General features: G+C 31.7%; 1 protein-coding gene across 1 annotated transcript in view; it reads left to right on the top strand.

Moving 5' to 3' along the window:
* The window catches only part of LOC117172291 (serine/threonine-protein phosphatase 2A 56 kDa regulatory subunit epsilon isoform), a 163,100-nt gene that overhangs the window by 49,808 nt on the left and 86,663 nt on the right, over positions 1 to 26,629 (top strand). The window lies entirely within an intron of this gene.

Genomic DNA, 26,629 nt, shown 5'->3' with positions numbered 1-26,629 from the left:
AGTATTATTCAATCCGAATTATAAAGTAAAATGCTGCCGTGATTTGAGAAAACCCTGTTAATTGCAAAAAATCGAAAAATGAGTTTTTTATATCGTTGGAATCGTGAAGAAAAGATGCACCGGATTATTTAAATAATTTTCGCATATTGGTAATAACTTTAAAAATAATTATTGCTAAATTTTGGGAAAAACGCCGTTAACTGCCACATTTGGCGAGTCGTGATTTGGAAGAGAGTCGTAACTGACCGTTACCGGCAGGTTCAAATCATGTACAACTGTGTACGTCAAAGCAAAATTCGAGAAAAAGCCACAACGGGCAGTTGCGGACTTTACTAAATTATCGGGCGGTGATCTCGAGCCTTCGTGATTTCGAAGATGTTCGTACGCGCTTGCAGCGTTGTCCGGAATCTTCGAACCCCGAGAAAAAAGGTGTGTAATTCGACAAACGCCGTAACTGCATTTATTTTGAACTGCGAAATTCTTTTGCCGTGAACGGCGTTTTCTCAAATCACGACGGGCCTGAGGTCCGTGATTCGAAGAAAGCCGAAACTGCCTGTTACGGCGTTTTCTGAATTTCCGCATCCCAATCAACACCGTAAACTGCAATTTAGATCATTAATTAATATTTTTAACCATTTTTGTGCAAAAATGAAAAGTGTATATGCAACTTAATCGAGAACAACAAAAAAAAAACTACAGAAAATAAATTAGAATCCGCGGTATACGCGAATTCTAATTTTCGAACAGTTTTCGTCGATGTTCTCTGCTTCGTTCATTTTGCTGTTCACGGTGTTTTCTCAAATCACGGCACAATGTGCATCATTAACTCGTAAAATCTTCGAGCAGAAGTGACAAAAATGCTGTATTATTTGAATTCATACTTTAGGTTCCTTTAGAAACCATTTATCATTTGGCTTCCTTTCCAGCTAGAAAGGTTCCTTTTTGTCGCAGCTTCATTGGAACCAAAAATCGATTCTGATAGAAACCCTAGATTTTTTGGGTCATGTTTGTCGACTAAGGTAGTGATATAGATTCTGATCGATGAAATAATTTTGTTTTTGGATTGGTAGAACACTACCATTCCATAAACAAGAGGATTGAATATTTAAGATTTCCTATATTTATTTTCCTCCTTAATTTATTTGTTTCCAGCCACTCAAAATCTTCTGACAGTCTAAAGTTGAACATTTTTTCGCGGAATAACAAAAAAACACAAGTAAAATGCCTTGAGGCGCTACTGCCAAGTTCGAGTTGAGCATTGATTGTCATTCATCTTTTTTCTTCCCTTTCAACTATGCCTTCTTCACTTTACCGGGGTCCTTAACTTGGCAAGTTAGTCTAGACTTGAGACGCCGAAATCAAAGTTTAGCCGAGCGAAATCATGGAAATCGCTGGGCGAAAATCGAACTCCCCCTTTGTTGGTTTGTTTTTAATGAAGTAGGATGTGCAAAAATCTGCAAAATAATTTAAAACTATTTTTAATCTAAAATTTGTTGTAATATTTCTAACACACATACAATATATTGAATAAAAATCAATACTCTGATTAGTATGTATGTTAGGGGGCTTCCTTAAATCATATGTAAGGTTCATGAGGGATGTCCAGCCTAGCGCTACACAATGGCCAAAAATTACAGGGGAATAGTCGGAAAACCCTAAAGCATTGTGGGTGGGGGGGGGGGCTTCGTTGTTTTATAGAGGTCATGGTTACGTGTACCGAAATTTCAGTACGAATAATACCCGGTTTTTATTTTCTTAAAAGCTGAAAAATGCAGAAGTTCATAGTCTTGTGGAATTTAATTTCTGCACATTTTTTAATGGGGAATTTTTTTATTGGATGGCAGAAAATTTCCCACATAGTTGAGAATTTATAATTCTGATTAAATTTATTAAAGGGCAAATAATTAATCATTTTAATTGAAAAGCTACAAATTAAGAATTTCATTTAAAATTCTCAGAATTTAACAAAGTTAAACTCAGTGGATTTATGCTGCCATGAATGATTTCAAAATTCAAAAATATTGGTAGAAAATTTTGAAAAAGTTAATTTATTTTAGGTCTGTACCTGATTATTATTAAAAATAAAAATTCTGCTAAATATAGAAAAATATCAATCGTTTACGTATGTTTAATGCTTACACTTTAACTACATTTTTTCAAATATCGTAAATACTATAACTTAAATCGAAAACCGTAATTGAAACGCCTGATGAATTACAGCCATAAATTGTAACTGCAATTTTTTTCAATTTATTTTTAAGGAATGTTCTCAAAGCACCTACGGCTTTGTCGATTAAATTCTCATCACGAAACACGCGCCCGACAATTTGTGTCCAATTGAAAAACTTCATGAAGATAATTTGTAAATTCTGTTAAAATCTACTAAAAACAACGCTTTAAACTTATGGATCTCTTAAAAACCAAAATCAAATATTTTTAAAAATGATCCAACTTTGGGAACTACAAATTTAATGATAATAGTTTCGAGAAACATATATTTTATATCTAGTAGAAATTAGGATTGATATTTCTTAATGTATTAAGAACATTTTTTCTCCTTTTTTTGAAAATTTTCAAAATGTTGAAAGACATATAACTTTTTGAATTTTTGTTGAATTTAAAAATGACGTTAGGATATACTGTAAGTCTTTTTGACGTGTACCAGAAAATTAAAAAAAATATCTAAATCGCAAAAAAAATGTATTCAAATTTTGAAATCGCTCCAACTTTTTGAATTTTTGTCTAATCGAAAAATTTAACTGAGATAGTTTCTAAATATATTTGATATCTAGTGAGGAATTCAAATGAAATTTTCTAATCTTTTAGAAAAATATTTGTTTCTATTTTTCTAAACATTTTCAAATATTTGAAAAAAAAATTTAAATTTTTATAATGCTCTAAGTTTTTTATTTTGGTTGGAAATATCTGCTTAACGAACTTAACCTTCATTTTGGGAACTTTAAGAAGTATATCAAGGGCTGACTCAATTGGACAAATCCTTCAAAAGTTAGCGAGACTACAACATTGAGGTAACCATACATACAGACAGACAGGCACCGATAAAATGTTATCATTTTCGGATTCTGTGAGTGCCGAAACGTAAGGATCCGTTAAAAACCAGAGATCGAAAATTTGGACGATTATCTTACACTTTCATGAATGAAAATGTAAAAAAACTTTTATTGGGTCCTGCTCGGTGAAACAATGACTTCTTTCATCTTGTGAAATTTCATCAAACTATTAACCTTTTCGAAAAAAAATCAAAAACCAAATCTAAAAAAATAAACTCTAGTTATACTCAAATTTTCCAATATCGAAATACGAAGTGTCTATAGACACACTGAAAATATTTGGTCTACTCTCATTGAATTCTGGTAAACCTAGCTTGCCCTTTTCAATTTCTCTGGGTTCAGTGAAAATATTTGTTCTGCTCACCAAATTTCGATAAACATATAGACACATCGTTTGAAAAACCTAGAATTGTATTGACTTACCTTCAACGTAACGAATAATTTCATCAGAATTTCCCTTTTTAAAAATAATATATATAAATTTCTTAAGTTTTCCAAATTTGACAAATGCACAGATTGTGGTCGTTCGTGCGTTCTATTTAACTTAAATAGGCTTTTTTGTGAGAAAACTGTTAGATTGAAATGAGTTTGGCCAAAAAAAGAATAATGTCAGCAATGTAGGAATTGGTTACGTATAACATGGTCTTGAGCAACTCAAAATCAAGTAGGTGGATTGGAGTCGTTTATGTATATATTTTTTTAAATTGACTAAAATGGCCAAGATTGATTTCAAATAGATTCTTGAAATACGTTTTTTCCTCTTCAAAATTACATGTGTAAAGTTTCCTGTGCGAACTTTGTGTGGGGTCCTTGGCTGATTCTTCGCTTCCTGTTCTGAAACTGAAATAAGTACCTTTTTTTAATAGAAACTTATTTCTTAAGCGTTTTTTTGTGCAAAATGTTTATCTCGGAAGAATTTTGGGTCTCGAAGAACACCAGAGAAGCGATGTCGTTCTGCAGGTTGAGAGTATTGATCCAGAATGCCGGCGGCCGCCCGCCTAGAATTCTCTCCGTTCTCCTTTCTCCCTCTCTTTCTCTCGCTCTCCCCCCTCTCTCTTTTCTCTTCTCTCGCTCTCGTTTACGTTTAATACCCAATTTTTAACCGCTGTTCCTCCTCGCATCCTTCTCTTATCTCGTTTTACCTCCCACTCTCTAATTCGGAAATTCTAAAATCTTCATCCAGCCATTGCATTGCTTCGTTTTTTACGTCTATCTCCTTCTGATTCCACCAAATTAAATCACAACTCGATCTACTTAAATATAGGTAAACGAAATCGATATAAACAATTACCCTCTAGTCATTGCACAAATCTAGGTGAAAGATGAACGAGAACGTTTAAAGAAATAATATCGTTTGTGTCTATGCATTTTTGTATTATATCTTTTTATTAATTAGTTTTTTTTTGTAATTGAGTTCAACTCAATTAAGGTCAGAATAATTGTGATTGCGTTTATGCTATTTTTGCTCCAAAGGTTCCGAAGAAGAGTATTTTCATTATTGTACAAATTTTACATTTAAATTCAAATAATCTAAACATCAAAAAATATATAAATGAAATTGATTCAATTTTAAGAATTATTGTTAAGTCTATTAAAAATAGTTATTTTAGTGATTTTTTTCGACGAACTTCTTCTTTGGCATCTGTCATATGTGTGTAATGTTCTCTGTAAGGCTGTGCTTAGTCCCGAAAAATCTAGGGAGTTGGAAAAGAAGATAAACTAGTCCCGAAAGTGCGGGACGACTAGCGAAACATATGAAAATTATTCGATTTCTCATTCGGAATTTCGGAACGACGAGATGCTTGCTTTTTCAAATAATTTTGTATACACTTTTATTCAATAACATTGATAACATATTAATTACTCATTGATACTTAATTAAGAAATAATTATTGATCATTAATGTTAATTAAAAATTAAATTAATAATAACTATTCAAAAAGTGTATTATTCACGTAATATCTAAAAACAAATTTCTAATTATTTTCTTATAGGAAACACCACTCTTTACTTTCTTTTAACATAAAATGACTGATTTACTTGTCACTGAGAAAATGACTGGAAAACAAGTTACTTTTTTGACTGAGAATCAGTAATTTTGAGTGAATGATTAAATCAATCACTAATATTAACAGATTCATAATTAAAAAACGACTGATTTGTAAGTCAAAACATAGCCAGTTAGTCTTACGAAAAATTCCGTAATAGTAGACAGTCCGAAAAATACTTTTGTTCTAAAATGAATAGGCTTTTAAATATTTTTCAAATGATTTTTAATATTTTATAAATTTTGTTATATTTTTGATGTTTATATTATCTTGACATAATAACGCAGACAATCTTTTCAAGTTCTCTCTCGTAACTTGTAGAGAGTAAGCAATAATCACGCAACGGGATGAGTTTATTCGTAAATTCCTAATAGAAGACGACGAAATTGAATTTTATCCGAAGGTTATAATTTCTTCGCGGATCTACCACCTCGAGAGCTACTTAAACATTTTTTTCAACCCTCCCTCTTTTTAAAAATATTTTTTCATCTTTTTCTCTTCGTTTCTTTCCTCTTATTTACTTACTCGTATCGCTAGAGAAGGGAAATAATAATTTCTATTATATTAATTATCCTTTAATTTAAATGTTCTTAATTATATTCAAGGATAATTGTATTAGTATATTTTTTTTCTTTTTTTAACTGTTTGTGTTTTTTTTTATTTCACGTATTTTGATAGAGCTCACACCTATTTTGCGTGTTTATTGAATAACACCTTAAATAACACATTTTAAAGTCCCCTAATCTTTTGAAAGATTGCTTGAGTGGATATTGAAACGGAAAAAGGAGCGTGAAATGACAGCGTGACCATGGCAAGTCTAATACTCGAAAATAGAAAAAAAACTAGTTTTCAGGTTTCATAGCGCAATATGGTTAGATTGTTCAATTGTCATTTTAACGGTCCGAAGTTCTACAACTCCTTCATCCTCCCCTTACTCAAACCATTCTCCCCTAGAATCTTTACCACACTCTCTTGTCAGTTTCTTTTATCTTTCATTCCTCTCCCACATCCTTCCCATATAGGCTTCCATGTTTTCTTCTCCCATTCACATATTTTGCACTTTCTGTTATCTTTCTTTTTTTAATATGTCCTTTTTTAAATACTTTGTCACTCATTTTTTAATCATCTTATATCATTTATTATATTTTTATTTCGCGACCATCCCCTATCTTTCTACTAATTTTCTTTTCCTGACCCTTTTCTCTATCTCTTCATAGCTTACGCCATTCCCCTCTACTATATCTCTAGCACTAAAGAACTCCTTCCTTTCTGCTTCCCATCTTCTTTATTCTGTCGCCCTCCCTCTCATTTTTTCTACCTCTTTCAAACACTTTTTCGCGAACTCCCCTTCCTTAGCTTTGTCTCAAACTGCCATGCCCTCTTTCCTGCTCTATTACTTAATTTATACCTTTGCGCTTCTCCTTTCACCATGGATCCAGACTTCCTCCAGTCTAGTCTACCTGTAGCGCCACCTTTTCTTTCATCCCCATATCTCCGCACCATAACCTATAACCGAAAATACCAGCGTATCAAATAACCGCATTCTTCTTATGCAGTCTTTTTGACCTCCTTTTTCCTATTCCCCATGTCTGCTTTATTACCCCTGTCCAAATATATAAAAATTCTAAACTTCTTTACTTCTAACTAATCTCCCTTCCACCTCCCGTTCTATTCTTCCTTTCTTCTCCTTCCTTTTTTAAGCCTTATTATATTTGTCATTTCCACGTTTAAATTCAACTTTCTCCCATATAAGTATTTTTCCAATCAATCCTATAATTAAGAGCGCGTATGCCAGTTAATATATTTTTTCTTCTTCCATCATAACTCCTCCCAAGCATTTTTTTTCATTTCTTTTTCTGAGTGAGATTAATATATTAAGGGCATATAATACTTCGTCGTGCGGTCAATCGGGCACAGTTCCCCTGGCTTTTATTTACACAAAAATGAAAATTGTTTAAAACTGAATTCGGAGATGCTATAAAATATCATAAAGGACGTCCCCGGACTCTTTTTTGAGGAATAATAACAAAAAAATGTTATTGTGCTCAATAACAATTTTGTGCATGTGCACTATTTTGATGTTAGGATCGTTTTTCAGCTCTGTCATTTCGATAATGTAGGTCTGTCGTAATGATGCTGCCGGTAGCACTCAAGAATAATTATGGTAGAGAATTGTAACACATATAACCTCGAAATACACGCAATCAAAATTAGCAAAATTAATTATTTTTTAATTAGCCCACGAAAAAAAATGTGCGGGGCGTCTATTAGCATGTTCGCTATCATTCCCCAGAGTTTGAAAACAAAATATTTGTTATTGTAAGAAAAAAAGCAGAGGAAATCTTACACTGATAAAATCGATATTAATTCCTAAGCGCCACACGAATTAATCAAATTTAGGTAAATAAAATTTTTGACTTAATCCACAAAAAAAGGGTATGGGGACGTCGCTAGCATGTTCGCTATAATTTCCCAAATTTGTAATGCAAAATATTTATTATTCTAGTAAAAAAGCCGAAGGGACCTAAAATTGGTAAAATCGATGATTTTCTAAGGGGCTCACCATAACTTTTTCTGTCTCGACTCGGTCCAGTAAGTCAAACGCCGCGCCCTTGAAATCCGCGCACATTTCTATCATTGCCCCTTTCTCGCTTTTCATCCTTTTATTTATCAAATAATTCAGAGGAGATATGCTGTGCATCATCCCCACTTCTTTTCTAAACCCTGCCTGATTCAATGGCTCTCCACACTCTATCTCTATTGCACATTATCACTGCTTATTCTTTTAGTGTTCTGCTCCCCCTGTATTTCCATCACTTTCCGTACAATATTTTCCTTCTTTCCTAATTTTCCTGTAAACCCCTCTTAGCAAATCCATAAAATAATTTTTCCATTCTGCCACGTCAGCATCCTGGTTTACTCTTTGTTCTTTTTATCTCTATATTTACTACCTTCCAAATCTCTTTTTCCGTCCTAACCTTCTCCACCTCTTCCTTAAACCTTTTATTTTCCTTTTTCTTTTGATCACACAACTCAGTATACTCATTTTTTTCTCCTATATTCTTCTCCACTACTTTTCCCTTTTTTCTGTTTTCGTAATTCCTCACTCGTTCAAAAAGCCTGTATTAAATATAATACAAATGCATATGAAATCATTTGCATAAACGGTAGTTGAAATTTAATATACATTTTATATTAAGTTTAATATACAGGTCGGAATAGCAGCGTGCTTGAAAACTCAAAGTATTTTCATTGCTTTAAATCTTGTCCAATATTCGCAATCAAAGTAGTAACTCAGAATTCGTCGACTGAATTGCTTCTAATGATTAAAGTGCAACGTATGTGTGGAACTTTTTCCAAAATTTATCTTGAATGGTAGAAATTTAATGTGATTACAATTGAATATAGGTTAGGTGTGTTTTTTATTTGTGTAATTAAATATTTTGATTTGAAGTCAAATTTTATTTTTGGATAACTGGAAGAAGGTAGCATATTTTATTATTAAAAATCGAAAAATACTGCTAAACTTATTTTGATTTTGTTTAAAATAAAATTGTCTGAGTGATTATCGCGAATGTAAATGAAAATACTTTCTAAACTTTTAAATTCCTCTACTCACCTTTTTAAACCATATTAAATCCATTGAAATGGTACAAAATCCCTTAAAATAACTAAAAATCTCTTGGACTCATAAAAAGTATTTTAAAGTCTCTAAAATCTCTTGAAAATTCTTTTGCTTTTTTTAATTCTTCTCAAATATTTTAAACTTCCTTAAAATCACTTGAAATATTTTGAAATTCATTTATAAAATTTTTTCTCTTCATTAAAAAGAATTTTTAAATCCCTTTATGCCGATCTCTGGGCCGACGTTGGCCCAGAGTTGGGCCGGTAGTCGGCGTTACTCGTTAACGAAAGATGTCCCATAGTTGCCCCGATGGTTGATCCATGTTTGGGCCATTGTTAGGCCAATAGTCGGCCTAACTTCTTCAGAACTTTAAATCCTTTTATGCCGATCTCCGAGCCGACTTTGGCCCAGAGTTGGGCCGGTAGTCTGCGCTTCACGTTAACAAAAGACGACATTAGTAGCCCCGATGGTTGGTCCATGTTTGGACCATTATTGGTCCAGTAGTCGGCTTAACTTCTCTAGAACTTTGTCAATCCCTTCATGCCGATTTCTAGGCCGACTTTGGCTCAGAGTTAGGTCAGTAGTCGGATTCACTCGTTAACGAAAGATTTTCCATAGTTGCCCTGATGGTTGGTCCATGTTCGGATCCAAGTTGGGCCAACGGTCGGTCCCACGTTCTCTGAAAACATTGGATGTTTAGGTTGGGCCGACAAAAGTATCTTATAAATATAAAAGGTGGCCCAACCTTGGCTGCCGATTTAAGGCGGGTCAAAGTGGGCCCCCGACTTTGGGCCAACGCACCTGCTCGGGTGCCGACCTGAATTCGCACCTGGTTAGTAATTTTTTTTTTTACAAATTATTCAAACAAATGTAAATAAAAGTTCAACCCTTGATTATGGTATGTTATATTCAGTTATGGGACATTTTCATAATTTGTATGAAAGGTAATTTTTGGGCGATACGAGTTCATTTGGGAAAATTTGATTTTGTGATTTTAGAGAGCTTTCAATAAGCCCTTAAAAATAGTTGTGTTAAGGGTAACTTTTGAGTGGCAGTGGTGGTGGAATAGGTAGATTTTGGGAGATTTTTTTTTCTTCGAAAAAACCTCACCTTAACATACTTTGATTAAAGGTAGAATTACATATATTGTTTCATTTTATTTTACTACGTAAAGGAAAAATAAGAGAGAAAAATTAAATAAAACCATCTTCTATTGCAGCTGCACTGGCTCTTGTTTAATTTGTTATTGGCTCAGGGGACAAGTGTCAAGATTGCGGGAGAGAATTGAAGCGTTCGCTATAATACTCTATCATCCGACAACAGATTGGCATATTCTGTACATTCATTTCATATTTGTTATGATGAATAAAAATCTACATATAACATCACAACCTTTTTTGAATGGAATTACTTAATTGAAAAAACAAGTATAAAAATTAAATTCTTTGATTCATCTTTAGGTAAGTACTTTAATTCTGAAGACTTTACATTTTTTATCCTTCGCAGTTTTATTCTTGAAAATTCGAACATTTAAGAATTAATCACATATACTAATAAAAATTTTCCCACAATTAAGGTAAATGTGCCAGTCTTCGTCAATGCATGGGTTGTCGGCAGATATTTTTTCCTAAACGCTATTGCCGATCACTCACATATCGAAGTGCCTATAGCTGAAGCAGCCAGATTTCTGACGTACCGATAACCCATGCATTCTCGTATTTATAACTTCGAACTTCTTATAATATTCGTTCTAATAGGATATGTTACAAGTAATAAGTAACTACCTTTCTAACGGTACGCTTTATTCGATAAAACCCATTTCTTAAGCTTTAAATATGTTTCATATAGTTTTTTAAGCATCTGAAATTTGCCTTAAGCTTCCGATAAGTGGCACACTTACCTTAATAATGACATAAATGGAGAATTTCCAAAATGATTGCTGTATGCATATTTAAATCATTATTTGTATCGTTACTAATTATTTTAAGGGCATGTGACACAGATAAATACCTATATTACCGGCCTCACTTTATCAGTTCACTGAATGTTTTTTTTGAACCTAAGAACTTTTTTTGTAAATAAAATATCGAGCTGATACTTTGGAAAATGTATTAGAGTGATAAAGTACGTTTAGGTACAGCATTTTGGAAGGAATTTCACTGAAAATTATTTCATCTTTTTTCTTAACCTCGACATTTTTTGAACGTTCGAACTTTTTTTATACATAAAATATCGGTCTCAAACTTTGCAAAATGCTAGAGCCGAAGAACACTACGTTTAAGTACAAAGCTTAATAATATAAAATGTAAAAAAAAACATTTCAACTATCAATCCCATCGGCATCAGCCGGTAACGTTGTACACGAAAAGACGAACCCTCTCTAGAGCCTCGTCTAGTGGCCGCCAGGGTTCGTATTTTCGTGTACAACGTTACCGGCTGATGCCGATGGGATTGATAGTTGAAATATTTGTTTTTACAACTTTTATTAATAAGCTTTGTACTTAAACGTAGTTTTCTTTGGGCTCTTGCATTTTTCAAAGTTTAAAACTGATGTTTCATATATAAAAAAAGTTCGAACGTTCCAAAAATGTCGAGGTTCAAAAAAAAGGTGAAATAATTTTCAGCTGTGTCACATGCCCTTAATATATAAAAACTTTCTTCTAATCAGGATTTCTACCAACCGGAAAAGAGCAGGGTATTAAAATGAAACCGAGAATTAACTGGGATAACAAATTCGAGCCGCGTATCACATTTAAATTTTTGGAAAATCTGATCGTATTGTTTTCTAAAGCCTTATTGGCTGCAACACTGTGTGAATATGACTTTTAGTCGTATATATAGATTTTTCTAAAAACTTCTGGAAGAATGTAAAATGATTTTTTATTTTTAAAAATTTAATTTAAAGGAGTTAAAAGAAATTTAAAATAAAATGCGAATTTTTTAACATTTGGAACAAAATTTAGAAGCGTTTTAAGAAGTTTGAGAAGTTTAAAGAGAATACAAGAAGTTACTTAAATTCATGGGAAAATTTCAAATGATTTCAAAATACTTTAAATGATTTCATAAAATTTCGAATAACAGTATACAAGATTTATTTTAATATTATGTGAATTTTACATGATCTATGTTATAAATACACCAAACTCTCGCTTTCAGCCACCCCATTCTTAGCCTTCCTAGAACTGCTGGCCCAGTCAGTCGGCCCTCACTGTTTACGTTTCGACCCTCCCGAAATCAGTCCAAGGTTATTCGAAGGCAACCACCGACACTGGACTGAACGCGAGAGTTTGGTGTACATGTCATTATAAATAAACTATCATAATTAAAGATGAAAAATAGTTTTTAGAATACAATAAATAATTAAACAAAGATATTTTTATAATAAATAGCAACTATAATGTTGACTAAATCTGCGCAGATTTACGCGACATCACGCATTACAAAAATATAATTTTATTTAATTATAATAAGATATCACATTACATAAAATGACATAAAGCAAAACCTTGTATCTTAAATGCTTTTTAATCGTGGTTCTAGTAAGAGGTAATTTGATATTTAAATTCGAAACGTTATCTTATAAAATCCTGTGTTGATTGCAATGAAAGAATAAGGTTTTGCTTCATTTTTATTTAACTTAAACACTTGTAATTTAACGATCCATATACTTTTTCAGCTTCTTTTTGCTTATCTTCTATTGTCTTGTTTTGCCTTTTCGTTTGCTTTCAATGTGAATCTTAATACAATTTCACTTGATATCCTTATAATTTTTTCTCTTTCAGTTATCGTACGGGTCTTCCTTTTCTTTGAATTATTCCTTGTTTAAAATTCTATTATCTGACTGACTACATTCTTCTTCCTTCGACCTATTTTCTACTGTCTCCACGTGTTTGGTGTCTTCCTCTCAATCTGTTATTATAGTTATTTGGGAACAGCTCGAGTTGTTTTAACCGAATAATTATTGATCCACCGAATTGCTCTCACTTTGGAGCAAATTCGGTAATTCCTCAATAACGAATTGTATCCTTGTAGTGAAGTGATAATAAAATCACTAACGACTAATCAGTGAATTCGACTGATTGTTACGTATGGTTTCAGCGCTTTTGTGATTTGTTTTAGTTGAACACTTCTGATTAAAACTTTGAGCAATAACTTAGTAAAATTAAATTATTAGGTTGTCATATTTTACTAAAAAATTAGGCAAATCTTCTGCTGAAATATTTAATTAACGAACGTTCAATATTCTCTCAAATACGAATTTCAGATATTTTAGTGTAGAATATTTTGAACTGAAAGATAAACTAATTGAACTTCAATGAATTTAAGATAAATTCAAATGAATTGGGTTTTATTTGAAGCGAGTTTTACTCAATTTATGACAAATTCTGTTAAATTTATCTTTTCTTTTTTAAAAATTAACGAAGAAAAGTGGATTATTAAGGTCCGTTAAGCTGGCAGGACCACATTGCAAAAATGAACTGAAAACCTATAGGGAATTTAGGGCTCATTTAGGGCCATTTAATGCCCCATTGCCAAATTTAATGCTCTTTATTTAAACAAAAAAACCGGTGGTCATGCTAGCATAACGTTAAGCTAGCAGGACCACACAGAGAAAGAAACGACTTAGGCATGATTTCTTTCCACAATAATTTAGGGCTCATTTAGGGCTCACTTAATGCCCTATTGTCAAATTTAATGCTCCGCAATTTTTCGAAAAAACCTGTGGTCATGCTATCTTAACGTTAAGCTAGCAGAACCACAAAGAGAAAAAAACGACTTAGGCATTATTTGTTTCCACAATAATTTAGGGCTCACTTAATGTCCTATTGCCAAATTTGAAGGTACGCATTTTTTTAAAGAAAACCTGTGGTTCTTCTATCTTAATGTTAAGCTAGCAGGACCACAAAGAGAAAAAAACGACTTAGGCATTATTTCTTTCCACAATAATTTAGGGCTCATTTAGGGCTCACTTAATGCCCTATTGTCAAATTTAATGCTCCGAAATTTTTCGAAAAAACCTGTGGTTCTGCTATCTTAACGTTTAGCTCGTAGGACCACACAGAAAAAAACAACTTAGGCATTATTTCTTTCCACAATAATTTAGGGCTCATGTAGGGCTCACCTAATGCCCTATCGTCAAATTTAATGCGCCGGAATTTTTCGGAAAAACCTGTGGTTCTGCTATCTTAACGTTAAGTTAGCAGGACCACAGATGTTTTTAAAAAAATGCGTACCTTCAAATTTGGCAATAGGACATTAAGTGAGCTCTAAATGAACCCTAAATTATTGTGGAAAGAAATAATGCCTAAGTAGTTTCTTTTTCTTTGTGGTCCTGCTAGCTTAACATTAAAATAGAAGAACCACATGTTTTTTTTTAAATATGCGTACCTTCAAATTTGGCAATAGGACATTAAGTGAGCCCTAAATGAGCCCTAAATTATTGTGGAAAGAAATAATGCCTAAGTCGTTTTTTTTCTCTGGGTGGTCCTGCTAGCTTAACGTTAAGATAGCAGAACCACAGGTTTTTTTTTTAAATGCGTACCATCAAATTTGGCAATAGGACATTAAGTGAGACCTAAATGAGCCCTAAATTATTGTGGAAAGAAATAATGCCCAAGTCGTTTTGTTATCATTAAAAAACTGCTATCTTAACGTTAAAATGGCAGAACTACAGGTTTTTAAGAAAAAAATGCGTGCCATCAAATTTGGCAAGAGGGCATTAAGTGAGTCCTAAATGAGCCCTAAATTATTTTGGAAAGAAATAATGCCTAAGTCGTTTTTTTCTCTGGGTCGTCCTGCTGGCTTAACGTTAACATAGCATAACCACAGGTTTTTTCGAAAAATTGTGGAGCATTAAATTTGACAATGGGACATTAAGTGAGTCCTAAATGAACCACATGTTTGTAAGAAAAAAATTCGTGTCATCAAATTTGACTAAAAGACATTAAGGAGCACTAAATAAGCCCTAAATTGTAGTACAAAGAAATATTGTCCAAATCATTTTTTTCTTTGTGTTTTCCTGCTATCTTAACGTTAAGATGGCAGAACCACAGGTTTTTAAGAAAAAATGCGTGCCATCAAATTTGGCAATAGGACATTAAGTGAGCCCTAAATGAACCCTAAATTATTGTGGAAAAAAATAATGCTCAAGTCGTTTTGTTCTCATTAAAAAACTGCTATATTAACGTCAAAATGGCAGAACTGCAGCTTTTTAAGAAAAAATGCGTACCTTCAAATTTGGCAATAGGACATTAAGTGAGCCCCAAATGAGCCCTAAATTATTCTGGAAAGAAATAATGCCTAAGTCGTTTTTTTCTCTTTGTGGTCCTGCTAGCTTAACGGTAAGCTAGCATGACCACCGGTTTTTTTGTTTAAATAAAGAGCATTAAATTTGGCAATAGGCCATTCTAAATGAACCCTAAATTATTCTGGAAAGAAATAATGCCTAAGTCGTTTTTTTCTCTTTGTGATCTTGCTAGACTAACGTTAAGATAGCATGACCACAAGTTTTTTCTAAAAATTGCAGAGCATTAAATTTGACAATAGGGCATTAGGTGAGCCCTAAATGAGCCCTAAATTATTGTGGAAAGAAATAATGCCTGAGTCGTTTCTTTCTCTGTGTGGTCCTGCTAGCTTAACGTTAAGCTAGCATGACCACCGGTTTTTTTGTTTAAATAAAGGGCATTAAATTTGGCAATGGGGCATTAAATTAGCCCTAAATGAGCCCTAATTTCCCTATAGGTTTTCAGTTCATTTTTGCAATGTGGTCCTTCCAGCTTAACGGACCTGGATTATTACTCTACTTAATCAAGCTACCCATTTAACAATCAGTACAGTTTACTGCTCATTGAGTAAAAGCCATTTCTCATTTAATTTATTTAAAAATTAAGTGTAGAGTGAATTAGCGAAATGAGACTGATAAATTTTAGTAAACACTGTTAATGTTTGGAAATGTGAGAATAGTCTCTGATTCTGAATGAAATTTTACTGATTCATTTTTAATTAAATTCCATGGATTTAATGGTTAATTCCAGAGATGGATTTTGATGTGACTTACATTTAAAGCATTTAAGCAAAATTAGAGTTCCTCTAGGAAGAGTTGTGTCACCACTTACTCCGCTTCTGATTGATGCCGCAAAAGCGGGGAATCGGATGTTTTGAAATTGGCGCGACTTCCAAGGCAAATTTAATATTCAGACACCGATAGAATAGTAAATAAATATAATATCAATAATAATGATAGGGGCAATAATAAGAAAGAATGTTTTCGGTGAAAAATATATTTATAGAGGCATCTAAACTCAGCTATACAGTTTCTCTAATAGCAATTTTCCGGGAATCTGTTGCGTTTATTTACAGGATCAAATATTCGACACGTCATTGTTTTCAAAATTTTCTGTCTATGTAGGTTTTCCAGACACATGACGATGCAGAATTATAGATGGCAAAGAACAAAATATTATGAATAATTTATATTTTACGCATATTTCTATCTCAGTTATACTAATCGATATTTTTACATTTTTTGTTACAGGTGAGATTCTCTTATTCTTCTTAACTGTCTTCAAAGTCCTGGTAAATAAATCAAATTCTAAATATATCAAAAGTACGAGGCATTGTCCTATATTGTTTTAGTAAATTAAATTAAATTATTCATGCAGAGACTAATTTTCAGTTATTTCTTTTTTGCTGAAAAGAAATTTTATTTTACCAGTTTTAATTTTAATTTTATAAATTAAGCGGTAGTTTTTAAAATTAATTTTTAAACACTTAAATGATAAAAAGGCTTGAGCTTCCACTCAAGGCTAGATTAATATAGAAGTGCTAAATAAAAGCGAAAGTATCATTATGAATGAAATTATAAATATATCTATCGAGAACAAAGGTTTCGATATTTTAGCAGCACTCAACATTTTAAAGTTCCAGCCGACCTGCTTCCTTTTCGAACTTTGTCAATACTCTACTTTTTTTATAAATAATCGTCAGCTATTTTCTTGTTCTTTTTATCTTCTAAATCCTTTCTTTCTTTTTATCCTTTAGCACATTTTTAAACGTTCTTTGCTTTCCTTGTTTTTATCGCTCATTAACAGTTTCCTTGTTGACGATATCGAACTGTTCAATATTTTTACTATCTTGAAGCTTTTTCAGTTTCTGAGTAATTCAATTTCTCTGTGCTCTCTATTTCTAATTTCGAGTACCCTCTTTTATATTCTGGTATTTTCTAATTTACACTACAACCATCTTGTTTGCTTTCTATTTTAGCTTTGCTATTTTATAATTTTCATTACGTTTAAGGGGTAACACCACTGTAGTATTTTTGACAAGTCTATTTTTTTGCTTTGGCTTAAGGTAGTACGGCTATTGGATGAATCAGATGAAAAATCATTAAAATTAGTTTGTTTTTTTTTGTGGAGAAATATGTCCTCTTTCACATAATGCCTTTTTTAGGGGCTCTTTCCAGGTAAAAATTTGAATTATCATTGTTTAAAGTCGTGTAAAAGAAACATGGGATCTTATGGAGAGGCCTTTCGTGGGCTCCAAAAATGGTTAATTTTGGCATTAAAATACGTTGAATATTGTTAGAAAAACTTTTTTGGAGACAGAAAATATAATGTAAAATTTAAATTACTGCTCATTTATACTTGATTCTAGGCTGTTTGAGCTTAATTTTAGCAAAATGTAGCCTAGAATAAAAAATGTAGCTAAAATCGAGTCAAATCAACATTTAAATGTATATTTTATTATTATTTATTAAACATTTTATTTATATTGATCAGCATATAAATTAGATACCTAATTTAGTAATTGATAGCCGGGCCCAATTTCGTATTTAATTTCAAATTTCAGAAAAAAATAATAGACATAGCTTTGACTAGCTTTTCGAGTAGCCGGACCACTGTAAGCAATGTTTTAGGATAATAAAAAATATGCAGTTGGGCCTGTGTATGGTGAAGATATATCAGATTAAAGATAAACATTTTTTAAAGGATTTGTTTGCTGGTATGGCTTTAAACGCGTTTTTCTCGAAACAACTTTTTTCAAACTGGGAGTACGTATCACTTGAACTCTATTGAAGTACACTGAGAAAACCATATCGCATGAATTATAATATATACTGTAATTCCTGCGCCATATATCGTAATTATCGCATTATAATAGCGCAAACTCGTGACATCGTACATTGCAAGTTTTTATATTATATACCGCATAACTGTGCTATCTATAACGTAAGAATTTAACTTTATTACGCTATCACATTGTATTGCTTCTTTTGTGATCTCGCGAGGGTTCGAGTAGTGTGCAAGCGATTACAGAAAACATTAAAGATAAACTTTACGTAGATTCCAGGTGAAAGATTCACTTGAACAAAAATTACCCTTGCCAGATAAACTTAAAATGAATCGAAGATAATTTTCGATTTTTAACCTTGCCTGGATAATCTTTCGCCTTATAATCGCTCCATTTTTATTCGAGATGTAGCGAGAATCACGACGCCAGCGCTATCTCGTTGTTTAACTTCATTAAATTGGGGAAAAATGGGGATTCCCTTCTGTCAGTTGCTTTTTGCTAAATGGTGTTACAAAAGTTCTAATTAGTTTACAATGGTGTAATTTATTTCGGAGGAGATATATCAGGAAGAACAATTTTTTTTCGTGTTATCAGTTGCTGATTCTACATATTTTACTGAAATTTCCTCAAATCAGCGTGACGCAGTAGACGAGATCAGAATGATTCTCGTAACCTCGGTGAAACTTTCGCCGCAGAATGTTTAATTTTTAACCGTTGCAATTCTTATCTGCAGAAAATTTTTACTTTTTTTCTGTGATTGTTTTAAATTTGGTGTCCCGATTTGCTGCTAAGGATGCCGTAGCAGACGACAGCAACAAAATTTAACGTCATTTTTTCTGTAATATTAGTGCATTATAATATCGTTAAAAGCTCTGGGACCTGCTTGTACGTTATCATACCCGTGTAGAAATATAAACGTGGGCCTGGTAAGGCACTGACCAGTTTTCCCCAGTTGAGGCGTGGTCCTGGTCGGGTTAACTGGCGAGGGCCATACATGGCGTGTAACGCTTTTGTAGTTTTTTGCCCTACATAGGGCAAACTTGTCAGAGCCTGACCAGTTTTTCTTAGCTATGCCCTACTTTTCTAAATTACAATAGTAATAAACAAAAGCTAGTTTAGAAAACAAAATTTATTTTATTTAGTATAATGCCACTGAAAATACATATTATATTATAATTTTTCAATCTTTGATGCTGCAAAAACACCGTTTTCATGGCCAGTAAATCTTTAGAAATTGCTTTAAATTGTAACATTTTAAATTATTCAAAATCGATAACTTTACTAAACTTTTAAATTTATTAAGAAAGAAAATTCGCTTTTTATCAAATTTAAACTGTATCAAAAATTATTCATAAGCTTAAAATTGACATGTATGGTATTCACTTAGAAATAATTGTTTAATAATTGAATATGGAATTGACTATCAAGCCTTCAAAAATACTTTAGTGTTTAATTTTGACAAATTTGACATTACATCTTGAGTCAAGATCTCCTCCTTTTGCCTATTTTTATTTTCAGTCTATTTCGCCTTCTCATAATAGGTGTATACTCGGAATCTCTTGTATGAAGGCAACCCTGTTGACGATTTTTTAAATTCAACAATCGTATTTCTTGTTCAGCGTCTTGAATAGTTTCTACAAAAAATGTTGGACAGGAACGGTTTATGTTTAAATTAATGTTCTGAAATCTAAAAAATTCACTAAAGACATCTTTTTTGCAACTTATTTTAATGTTAGTTTCCAAATCTTTAAAAACTTTAGCAATAAAAGAAAAATTTCTTGATGCATACGTCTGGTAAATATTCTAAAATTACTAATAATATATTTCAAATTCTTTTTGGGCGAGTACAATTTTTTTAAATATAAATAAATAAATGTTTACTTTTATGAACACAATGAAAAGAAATTAAGTTCTTGTCTTGCACGTTGTTTCTTAACACGTATTTGACCTAGGCCTAAAGTGTTTTTTCTTTTCATATTAATTATGTTTCAGCTGTCAGCGTACAAAATATTTATAAAAAACTATTTACTAAAAATAATACATTTATCATCGAAAACAAACTTTCAAACTAGGTTAGGTTGACCAAACGTCCCTTGACGAGCGCGACATGGCAGATGTGTGGAATAACACAGTATCTCTCGTGAATTCCCGACTTGGGGCAAGCCTCCGCAAAGCTCCACAAAATTTTTTTGGATATATTATTCATATGTGAGACTCATTTTATTATTTTTAATTCGGAACAACAAGAGTGTGTTTATAGTTAATAACAGATATTTACATTTTATTGCCCCATTTGTGCCCCATAATAATTTAATTATTTTTATTAGAAATAGAAAAACTGTTATGGGCCTTGCCAGCGCCACTTTTTAAATGGGGCAATTTCTACACGGGTATTGCGCTTTCTTGCAATATAGATGTTTTGCGATATTATTGTGATTTAGTTAGAAGAGTGAAACATTTAGTTACTTTATGTAAATTGTTCTCGTCAATCAGTAATTTGGACAAAATTGCTAAGTTCGAGTTTATTATTTTCGACAGATTATGTATAATTGTATTATCTTCAGATTAGAAAAAAAAATTTAGTTGTTATAGATATATATTAACTTACAATAGCCAATCTTTCGTGTGGTATCGCGAAAGTGAATTTCCCTGAAATCCGTATAATGCATTTGGAGGTCAAGTTTGTTGTTTTTATCGCGTTTCTTGATATTTCAATATAGTTATCGCATACAATCGAAACAATAATGCACCGACGCTCTTCCGATAATTCCTTCAGACACCTATTCTTAATATCCCTATTATAGCTATACTTATTAGGGGTTTGACTATACGATATCCCCGATATATGGAAAATGGTCAAGGATATTCATTTTCGCTGATCCAGGGATCTTTCTAAATACCATCGTTCATTTTCAGCTAAATGTTTAGCTATAATCAGGAATAATATCCCTGTCACAGCTCCATTTTTTTACCGTGTACGTAGCCGTTTTTTTATTTAATGTAATATTTTTTTTTATAAACAATATACTACTTATTTTTTTGACGAAAAATCGATTCATTCCTTCAAAAGTGCACTATTTCTGCAAAATTTGATATAAAAAAAACCCTATGACACGATTTTATAGATGCATTTTAATTCATGCATAAAGGTGTTTTAATCTTTTTTTTGTAGAATTTAAATTATTTATTGGATAATAAAATAAAGTGTTTATCGAAAACAAAGTGTTTTAGATGGAATTTTCATATTGTACAGTGAAAACCCACACTTTTTGATAGAAATATTTTTCTAAAAAAAAAAAACAGTTATTGTTCTCTTTCATGTGATTTTCAAAAGATTACAAACTCAAGTGGATTTATTTTGAAGCAAGAATGAACTCAAAGTAAATTTTTTTTAATTTATACATGAAATATTTACTGTTTAAAAATCTGTTCGAAACGTTGGGTTAGGACCGTATTTAAATTCCAGTTGTCTATTATTCGTATTCTTGGCATGATATGGATAAAATTTGTTGCTTACATACATTAACTAAAGTTTATTTAAGCTTACATTGCATTGAAACTCACATGAAATAATGAAATAATTGTATTTTTTTAAAACGTATTTCACAAAAATGTGTTTTTTCACTGTATAAGATGGAAATTCTATCTAAAACTATTTGTTTTTTATGAATAGTTGTTTTTAGTATTCAATCATTTTTTTATACTCCACAAAAAAATAGTAAAAACACTTTTATGCAAAAATTAAAATACATGTTTAAAATTATACTTACTCATTCTAGTTCCATTTTTTGGCACCATGTGGCGAAATGGTAGACCACCATTCCCAATATAAATTATAAATTTTTTTTGGTTTTTCTTTCCAGGTTTATATTTTATGAGAAAACCATTATCTCGTGAAGGTCTTTTAAAAAAGACGATTTTCAGGACGGGCTCTTTCCCCGCCATTTTTTATCAACATTAAAATAAAAATAAATGTTGTATACTTTAATGTGTGTTAAACAATCCTTCTAAAAAGCAGTCCTGTTACTTTTTTCATACTCCCAAAATAAATCATCAAATTTAGGCTTTTTATGCTGCCGCTGGAGTGGTGTTACCCGTTAATTATAAAGAGGAGAAATTGTAAAAAATTGTGGTATGCTGAAAACTTGATATTTATAATTATATTATATTTATCTTAATTCGTTCATCTTTTTGTAAGCTCTCAATGACCTTATAATTTTAAAGCGTTAATTAATGATCAACAGTTCAATCAATTTAAATTGTTTTGTTACAATTATTCTGAGCAATTGTTATTTGTTATTCTTGTTAATTTATCTTTTTCTTTATTAATAATTTCATTTTGTTTTTTATACAATCATTACACAGGAATTTTCTGTCAGGATATTCTGTTGCTGATTTTCCCTGCGGGAATTTGACGTGAAAAGAAAGGCGAGCGATTTAACGATGCCATAAGCCCTTTTGTGCAACTCCTTTCAAATCCTGCAAGCAGACACTGAGAACTAACTGTCCTTTTTAGTAACAGGAACAGAATTGTTTTACTTTCTCATTATGTATTTAATTGTAAGCGTGGTACTGCAAAAGCTTGTATCCTTGAAATCATTTTTGTTGTTCGCATTTTATTTCTAATTAGTTGTATTATAAACTTGTAAATTGTCCAAGGAAATGTTGGCTTTGAAAACTGGGGAGATTTATAAACTTGCCCTTATCTTTTGAAGGTGTTCCCACTTGAAGAATGTTTTGAATTAAGATGGATTTAGTGAAAATATTTACTTATATTTCAGTAAAATTAATTTTAAGTTCGATTTAATTTACCGTAAATTCACCTATAGAATTCTAATTAAATTATATGGAATTCAATACAATATGAGTTGAATTTAAAGAACATTTATTACGAATTTAGTTAAGTCGAATTGTTCATAAAAGAGCGTTCACGCATGACTCACCGTTGGCTAAAGTGAAAAATTCCTTGACAAAATCGTAACTACAAAATAGAGATAAAATATGGAGAAGCTTTGAAAAAATATGTGCGAACTTGAAAATTGAGTTAACTTGACATTATTTGACAAAAATTGGTATTATTAAATACCATGGGTGCTCAGATATTATATCTTATATGCTTATTATATTTTTTCATCGATTTTGGCATGCTGAAATGAAATCTGGGGTTTAAATTAGTCTAGGTCTAATCCACTGAAAAAAATGGTTTATGTGTCCAAGGTAACCATCTAGCTGGATTTCGTCTTTCAAAAAATATAGCTGTATCACCTACATTTTTAGCTGTTTTAGCTACATTTGCCATCTATAAATTATTTAACTAATTTATCTAGATTATTTCTAGCGTCTAGCGCTAAAATTCCACAACCTTTTTTTACAGTGTTCGGTTTTTCAAATTCGGTCCGCCATATTGGATCCGCTATTCTTAATTTTGACATTTTGAGTTTGGATTCTAATTCAGCGACCCCAAAAACCCTTAAATACGAAGAAGACAGGGAGGTACTAGACTAACTTAAAGTCCGGATTTGGATTCAGCATGACAACATTTATTGAAAAATATTTGTAACATATTAAATATAATGTGTGAGCGCCCATGTTGGTATTAAATAATACAAATTATTACAAAAAATGTCAAATATAACTAAGAGTTTCAAGTTCAAAAATATGTCTCGAAGCTTCTCCATATTATTCCTCTAATCTATAATTATTATTTATCTGTAAATTCCAAAACATTGATTGTTTTAGGTAATTCCTATCAAAAGATCTGCGATTTTCTCACGAACTTTTTCACTTTAGCCCACTGGCTGATGTCACACAATTTTTCAGAGATTTTAGAAACGTCAAACTCATTACAATTAATTATTCTAGAATTTGGTTAAAAGTCAGTGAATTCAATTCATCGAATATTCTTTGAAATTAGTGATAGAAAATTTAATAGAATTCTTCTTTAATTCGGATATTCAAAGGAATTCAACATGACTGAATTCACTGTGGTAATTCAGTGGAATTAATTATTTACCTAGAAATCGTTTTAAATTCATCTTGAGTTTATTTTGAATTGACTTGAATTTATTCGGAATGCAGTGATAATAATTCATAAGAATTCAACTGAAATATGTCTGAAATGTTCGTTTATTAACTTCAATTTACGTGGAATGAAATCGAATTCTTTTGATATATATTTCGAATTGAGTTTACTTCTAATTGAAAGTGGAATCAAAAACGGAAAATAAACCTTTTTAACGCATAGTCATTTTTATTGGCTTTCAAATATTTTCTTTAATAGCTATATCTTAAAAAAAAATTATTTTAAATACCTCGAAACTTTTTACCGATAAAAAACAATAGAAAAAAGCATGAATTTTGAAAAATGAAAATAAAACACTGATTTTTATATTTCTTTGTTAAATTCTTTTTTTGAATAGCTTTAAACAATATTTTAACGTTCATATAGTGCATTTATTGATTTTTTTCTAGATCGCTTCGAAAAATATTTTCAACAATTCAGGTATTTTTACCGGGTTTTTTACTATCAAGAAATAACTATAAACCAAATTGACAAGCAAAACGCTAGTTTCAAAATGTTTTTTGAATACCTTAGAACTTTGACTATTTTTTTTCAACTATTATTTTTGTGCTGGATCTTATGGGTGAACCAAAAGATCGGTGGTATTTGAAATAATTTTTAAAGCTAGCTAAATTTTAAAGATTGGCTGAATTTACATATTGCTTTCTCATAGAGGAAGCTTTGTAACTGAAAATTTTCCAACTTTTTTTTGGACATTTCTTGACATAATTTGACCTTTGGAATCCAAAACTGACGTTCCCAAAAAATGCCCTCGTCCGCAAGCTTCTGCCTGTTTAAATGTTTTGCCGTGTGTGTCTAGCGACACGGGAAATCCGGGAATTTGTCGGGAATTTTATGCACGAACGGATCCGGAAAATCTGTAGCCATAAATTTAAATTAGAATTTTTTATTTTCTGCTTAAAATTACTAATACGAGGACAAAATTAAAACTCATACAAATTTCTTGTGTTTTTTTCTGCCGAATTTCTGCAATTTTTGCTATACTTTTTTTTGTTGTTATTTACAAACACGGCGTTCGGGAAAAATAATATTTTATTGTTTTTAGTCAATTTCCCATCGTAGTTCTGAGTTTTTATAGGGGCTGGGATGCAATCGAAGAAAAAAATACACTGTAATTTCCGGGTTCATTCCCGGATCAAAAAAATTTATTGACGGTCATCTAAATTAAAAAATTCAAACTCTTAAAGCTTAAAATTTTGTCATTTAAAGTAATTGAATCAAAGCTGAACTGAAAATTAAAGCACTCAAAGTGAAACTCTTGAATTCTAAACTTTTTAAATTAAACGAAACAAAATGAAACAGCCAAATATTGCTAATTAATGAAATAATGCTTTTATTTTAATCTAAAGAAAAAATTTAATTACATAGGTTAAAAGTGGTGCTATATAAACCTGACAGCGCCTTGTCATAAAATCATAATGTGTCGTATTTCATAAATAAGGGATCATTTAGGACTCATTTAATGCCCCATTGCCGAATTTTCGGCTCATTTTTTTTTAAGTATGCATGGTGATGGCAGCTTTACTTCAAACTAGCAGCGCCACTCGAGCAATCGGTCAAAAAATGATTATATCAAATTCCCCCTTTCATAGAAATTTCCAGCTCATTTACGGCTGTAGGAATCCTTTAAAACTAATGCTCTACCTTTATAATTGAAAAAAGACCACGAAGGGCATAGGGACAAAAGATTAATTTTCGATTTCTCTTCCTGACATTAATTTTATAATATATGCAACTTTGCTGCCAGCTTTACTTCAAGCCAGCAGCACCACTCGAAGAATCGGCCAAAAAAATTGTTATATCAAATTCCCCTTTTCACTGCAATTTCCGGCTCATTTACGGATTCAGTAATCCCTTTAAACTAATGTCTTAGCTTCAAAATTAAAACAGTTTCGCCAAGGGCAAAAGGTCAGGATATAAATTTCCGTTTTTTAACTATCAATTTGAGACTTACAAAACTGCAAAAAAAATGTTTTTCATTCCATTTTAAGCGTCCCAGGCGAGGATCCTTTCCACGAACTCTGCTATAAAGCAATGGCTGGGTCAAGAGGACTATACAATTTATATATAAAAATTGTTGCAAATTTTTAATTCGCAAATTGATGGTAAACATTCAGATGCTATGGATTTTTACGATTACAAGCATCTAAAATTCGTTTTAAAAAGTTTAAAATAAGAATAAGTATCAAGCATCTTGTGAACGGTAAGAGATAGCTAAAAACAGTTACCATTGTTAGAATTTCCATCAAAGGGATGTAGTATTCAAATAATAAGGAAGAAATGTAAAAAAAGAGAAGACGTAAAAGTTAAGTATAGTGGTTATGTGAATAAATAATATAAATAATTTGTGAATTGTAAAAGGGGATTAGTGATTATATCAAATTAGGAATTTGATATAATCATTCTTTGAAGGATTCCTCGAGTTCTGCTGCTGGCTTGAAGTAAACGTGCACGTTAAAAAAATTGAGCTGTGACAGGGATATTGTTCCTTTTTATAGCTAAACATTTAGCTAAAAACGAACGAAGGAATTTAGAAAGATCCCTGGATCAGCGAAAATGAATATCCTTGACCATTTTCCATATATCAGGGATATCGTATAGTTAAACAGCGAATAAGTATAGCTATAAAAGGAATATTAAGGGCATGTGACACAGCTAAATACCTATATTACCGACCACAGTTTTTCAGTTCACTGAATGTTTTTTTGAACCTGAGAACTTTTTTTGTAAATAA

This window comes from Belonocnema kinseyi, chromosome 5 (genome assembly GCF_010883055.1).
Source record: "Belonocnema kinseyi isolate 2016_QV_RU_SX_M_011 chromosome 5, B_treatae_v1, whole genome shotgun sequence".
In the NCBI taxonomy this organism is placed as follows: Eukaryota; Metazoa; Arthropoda; class Insecta; order Hymenoptera; family Cynipidae; genus Belonocnema; species Belonocnema kinseyi.
The sequence above is the reverse complement of the archived record's forward strand: the minus strand, read 5'-3'. Positions and strand labels throughout refer to the sequence as shown.